Source organism: Clupea harengus, chromosome 10, assembly GCF_900700415.2.
Source record: "Clupea harengus chromosome 10, Ch_v2.0.2, whole genome shotgun sequence".
NCBI classification, from domain to species: Eukaryota; Metazoa; Chordata; class Actinopteri; order Clupeiformes; family Clupeidae; genus Clupea; species Clupea harengus.
Window position 1 is genome coordinate 16,225,120 of NC_045161.1, and position 5,986 is coordinate 16,231,105.

Sequence of the window (5,986 nt, forward strand, 5' to 3'; positions counted from 1 at the left end):
AAATAATTCCACAAGCTGTCAGACAGGCCGTAGAGCTAAATGTGTATGCAATTTGGAAAAGACAGTTCTCCCTGACTCATGACACTAATTCAAATTCATGTCGCCTGGTGACAGTTCCATTACTAAAGCTGGGACTTGTGTTCACAATTGTGTTGATGAAAAACAAATTTCCCCATGGAAAAAAAATTACTCTCGATTGGGTCTGTAAGATACTGAAAGTGTCTGATTTGAATGTGCTTTCATCACACAAAAGCCTCACACTGACTCACAGCGATTCCATGTGACATGGCATCTATGTACACGGAGCCACAGTAACTTTACATTAACTTCCTGGTAATCCTTGTTTAGACTGCTTCAATCTGGAATGTTTTGGCACTTCTTCAAGGTCAGGAAACGGAGCCCCAGAGAGCTCTCGGGACAGCTTCCCACAACTGGCACGTGTACCTTTCACAGCTGTGCTGGAGTGTACTTTCAGCCCTGCAGTGCAGAGTTCCAATCAGCCTGTGTCTCCACATTGCCATCTAAACAAGGCTGAGGGATGCTCAAAACTATCAAGGGACTGAATGCTCAAAACACCAAGAGAGCTGTGGTTCATTCTGGCAACAGTTATAGAGGATAAAACTGTAAATGAACACGGCCATGTAATGTTTAAAAACATTTTATACAAAATGAGAAAGGTGAAACAATATCCCACACTACAATAGCTCTCATTTGAAATTACAGCTCCTCAAACTTTTTCACTGAAAAGCTTAAAACTGACCCGAATCCTTTTAAAGAGTACAAAAGCGGCTAGTTCTGAATTGGGATGTAAAGCTTTTATAGATCAATACTCCTTGGAAACATCTTTGTCATCTCAGACAACACGCTACAAAATTGATTTCACAATCTCTTTCCCAAACTGACTGACTCATGAGCGGACAATGATTTATATATCAGTTCTATTTTTTGTTTTGCAATTCCCATCCAACTTAATTATCTTACAGGCTCATGTCTGGGTTGCAGCTTCTAAAGCTCTGTTTTCTCAACCCTATTCGCTACCTTATTTGATCCCTAGGCTTTCTATGGCCTGCCAAGTAGAGCAGAAAGCAATCAGTTGACTGCTGTAGCAGAGAGGAGCCAGGGGCTCTCCTGACCTTCACCTGGGTCTGACCAGGTAATCAAGTGGCTCAAGGAGTTAGTCCTGTAACTTTGATTGCAGTTGAGTGCACACTCAAAACGCACACTTGTTTGCAGGTTAGTATGGTTAGGACCAATCATTCTCATCAGACTCTAAGGTTTGTAGCAGTTGTTTCTTATATGGAAAATGTTGACAGTTTCACGTCATATCCACTTTGACACACAGACACTGTCATGTGTTTTAGCATTAATAGAATAGTACAGCTATTAACCATTTTGTTAGTAATCTGGAGGTGTGTGGTTTCATGCCATTAACAGAGGAAGAAAAAAAGAAATGTGATGTATGGCTGTTTCAGATGGACATTTCAGGTATGACTGAAATGTCATTAATGGCATCACTAGTAGGTAGAAGGCTCCCTGCTGCTGTAAAGCATACAACGGTCATACAACAATTCTCAAAAATGTGGCTTAACTATAGAACTGCTACGGTGTATTCTTAACACTGGGTAAGATTTGAGTTTGAAACTGAGTTTTCAACTCAACCAATGATCCTGCCAGATACTGGCTCTCTCTTCGTACTTCCTTCTGCCTTTAACAGGAAACGATACTTTTAACACACGAAAATCACCACATAGCCCATATGAACACACAGTATAAGAACAGTCTGTGGGTAGCATAGTACTGTGAGCCTAAGCGAGAATTCAAAAGAGAGAGAAAATAAGAAAATGTGCTCATGAAAATCTGCCAATCAGCAGAAACTCGCAAATAAGTGGAAATGTGGCCTGCTGTGTGCCTAACAGCCTGATCTCACAGGCCCCAGTCAGATCTGTTTGTGTATGTGTGTGTGTCTCTGTGTGTGTCTCTGTGTGTGTCTCTGTGTGTGTCTCTGTGTGTGCCCACATGTGTTCCTGGGATGATTACCTAACTTCATTCAACAGGGCGCTCGTCCCCCACCTCACCGAGCCTAGCTGATGCGGGGACATGCTGATGAGACTGGCCAGACCGTAACCGTGGGACCATGAGGAGTCTCTCCGCGGCACTCTGGGAGTGAGCCATCAGCTCCCTGGCTCCAAGAACGGGCCCTTATGTAACACGCCAACCAGAAGTGAATTACAGATGAGGCGACGGCAGGCTGGGTGAGATTTGACATCTTTTCCGATAATTAACTTTTCATTGGGAGGACGTGTGCAGCATGCAGGGCACAGGCGAGTCTGTTCTCCTTGCAGTGGCGCGCCATCCATTAGCAATCAATTGGACCCGAAGCACAGAGCACTTTCCGATGGCAAAAGCAGATCCTGCATACAAACTCAGAGCGTGCGTGCGTGTGCGTGTGTGTGTGTGTGTGTGTGTGTGTGTGTGTGTGTGTGGCCTATGGAGAATATTGAATTATACCGAATGATCAAATTGAGTCAAATTGAGAAGAGCACATAAAAGCTACCACCACCACCACCACCACATGCACGTAGGCACGCACACGTCCGCGTGCACGTGCAGAGAAGCACAGACAAGCACGTAAACATGCCATTTAGATAATACCATCCCAATGACAATATGAATGTACTGCTCCAAGACATCCTACAGAAACTGGCGCCCCCTGTGAAAGCCTGGAAAAATGTTTTACGTGGAGCACCTACGGCGGAAGACTGTCAAAATGGCACAAGACATCCAAGAACCATTTCCAACCTCAGACAATCTGTTGCAACCATCAAACAGAAGCTGCATGCAGGTGCAGAGCACAAAAGCAGATGGCTTATGTCAAAGTCAGCCTGTGTCCCTGGCCAAGGGGCTGGAGAGATGTGGACCCGCAAGATGAGAGGGCATCAACAGGAACTCATTAAAGCCCACCCCGTCATTAGTTAGTGGAGGCCTCAGAAAACAGTCAAGGTTGAATTTAATGGACAAGTGACACATACACATTGATTATCAAACCGGGAGGCGACCACTTTGCTCTGTTCGCTCCTAACTTTGACAGCGACCGAGCAGAGGAGGCCAAAACTGAATTCACTGAACTGAATTTCGACTGCACTTCCTATCTTCTTGTAGAAGGGATTTTTCCCTTTCTTTCTCTCTCTCTCTCTCTGTCAATGAGATTCGGCGGTGTTTATGGTGTGGGTGGTGCGGTAGGCAGCAGGGCGTGCAGAGCAGAGGGTGGCACAGATGCGCAGCATTACTACTACTCGTGCCGCGCTCCAGCCGGCTGCCGGCCACCTACTCTCCCCTGTGGTACTGCGACACCTCAATCACGGCACACCAGAGAGTGTGGGTGGGTGCCACCTCCTTCACATGGATGCCAAGAACAGAGCTATTCACAGCCCACTGCAGTGGTCTCCCACACTGCACAACAAGTTCATCACTATAGAGGCCTCAAGAGAGCCCAAGACGAGAGTACAATACTTCTCATATACGAACAGAACACAGGCCAGAAGCACAGAGGCAATTCAGACCCCACATACGAAGTCAATATAAACCCAGAGAAACCTAGGTGCACATTTCTAGTACCTATGATTCTTTTCAGACCAGTGTACAGTAGTACGTGTCTGCAACTGTTGCCTATGGTGTATACCTCAAACGATCAATTAGACCTATGCGACTCAGCAGTTGATGACTGATTCAGTTTGAGGTATAGACCATGCCTCTTATGGAAATGTGACTTTTTCAACTGCTGAACTGTTATACCTTAATGTGAAACTTGACTTTTTCAACTGCTGAACTGTTATACCTAAATGTGTCGGCAAGGAACGACACTAATTGTTTAAACGGCTGACGCTGCAGTTCACCTGCCAGATGATGGTGCTAGCAGCACTGAAGGGCTGACTTCTATCTCTAACAATAATAATATTTCTTTACTTCAATATAAGCCATGTGGGAAAAGGCAGTAAATGAGCTGCAACACACTGCCAAGAATGTGCTAAAAACGTAAACATCTTAAACTGAAACATCTTCAAAAACCAACAGGTCCTAAATCAACAGAAAGCTCAGCCCAAATACTTAATGTAATGGCAATTGAGCTGCTTAAATGCACACAGTTCTGTTAGTCCAAGACAGATAAATTAGATGAGAACTCAGCAAGGAAATACTTCACATAAAAATCCCAATTTGAGAGAAGTATTCTGACTTTTTTCACTCGTGTCTCTACCTATTAACGCAGCAGACACTTCATCCTTTCATCAAAATGTAAACAATGCCACAGTGGAGAGGCTGGCTGGCTGGCGCACGCACACACGCACTGGCTGGGCCCCTGGCAGCAAGGATGACGTGAGGGGGGGTCGGCATGTTCGGTAAAATTCAGGAGAGGAGGAGTGCGTTGCGGTAAGTGACGTGAGCAGCCGGTAAACGTGTGAGTGATGGCATGTCGACTGATGGGGGGTTTCCCCCGCACACACATAGATGGTGAGGACAAGAGAGAGGGGGAGAGTGAGACGAAGAGAGAAAGAGAGAGAGAGGAAGAATGAAGCAGGACTAGCAACAACGTGAGCCGTGATACAGATCTGTTTGCAGAAACTGGAGACCTCCAAGAGTTGCCAGTAAGGCCGGCTGTTTCTGTAATCACTTCCTGTGCGAATGAAAAAGCCTGGCACAAGCAGCATCCCAGCAGGAAAGCAAAAAGCGCAGGACACAAAGTGAAAACAATCACTTTTTTTTAGTATTTCCACAGTCACAGGGATTTTGATTCCAGAACAATTTTTTTGACTAAACAAATAAACAGAGCAGACCAAACACAGAGCAAAACCATGGTGTGGTGACTTCACTGGATCTGTGCGGCAGATTACCATTTAGGCTAACCCTCAAATACAGAATAAAGATGGGGGGGCGGGTGGGGTGGCATGAAAGATTAGTGAATTTTGGCAGGGTAGACGAGCAAAGAACCCTGCGTGAGTGGAATTCAGGAAAAAAGACCATGACTCTTCCACAAAAACAAGACTGATATGAAAAGCAAGACGGGGAACGCAGCAGAACTTGGAAATCATCCTCATCATTATCACCCCGGCACAGAGCTTGTGAGTGCACCACCACCACAGTGCAGAGCACACAGGCACAGCAGAGGAGACATGTGGACAAAACAATGATATACCGATTCAAACGCTGACACGCATATCAACACAGACACAGACGTAAACACAGACACACAGAGCAAATCAGACACACCCGACATCACAGAATATCAAGGGGAGGAATACAGACACCAGACAGCAGACAGACACTGGCAGGGCCAACAAACATGCACTGTGCAGTTCCGTTCGAAAACGTAAAAACAAAAGCTTCCACAGCATGATATTGCCAAAAGACATGAGTTAGCATGCTAGAAAGCTTTTTATCAGTGCCATCTGTGCTGTTGGTGGTGTTGTTCTGCATGCTTCTCAGTAGTTAGATTGCTAGTTTTCAACCAAAACTCACTCTCTTACTGATGCTTTAAGGCTTTTATGCCAGGGTGCCAAACCAGAGTGAAAACAAAACCACCACAAGCAAGTAAATTTACCCATGATGCATTGCCATTGTGTTTCCATTTTCTTTTAGTTTTTAATGAATGTAAGATTTTGTCTCTGCGTGTTAAAAGGGCAGTGCACTGGTGTGTCAGTTTAGACACCTTTACTGGGTGGTGAGATTTCTCTCTAGGTAAGGAGAAAGTGCGGGGGAAAAATGTGAATCTAGAGTGAAGTACCAGCCTTTAACTCACTCCAACTACACTGCTGTGCTCTTTAATTAAAAGGCATCGGACCAAAAGCACACATCACAAAGGCACCTTCGAAATTCAAGGCGGAGCAGAGTGAAAAAGAAAGTTGTGTTTTTTTGTCCCCCTCCTTCCCTCGTATGCAAAAGACAAATATGACCAGTGAAAGCTGGACTTGAAAAAGATACTCAATTGGAGGAG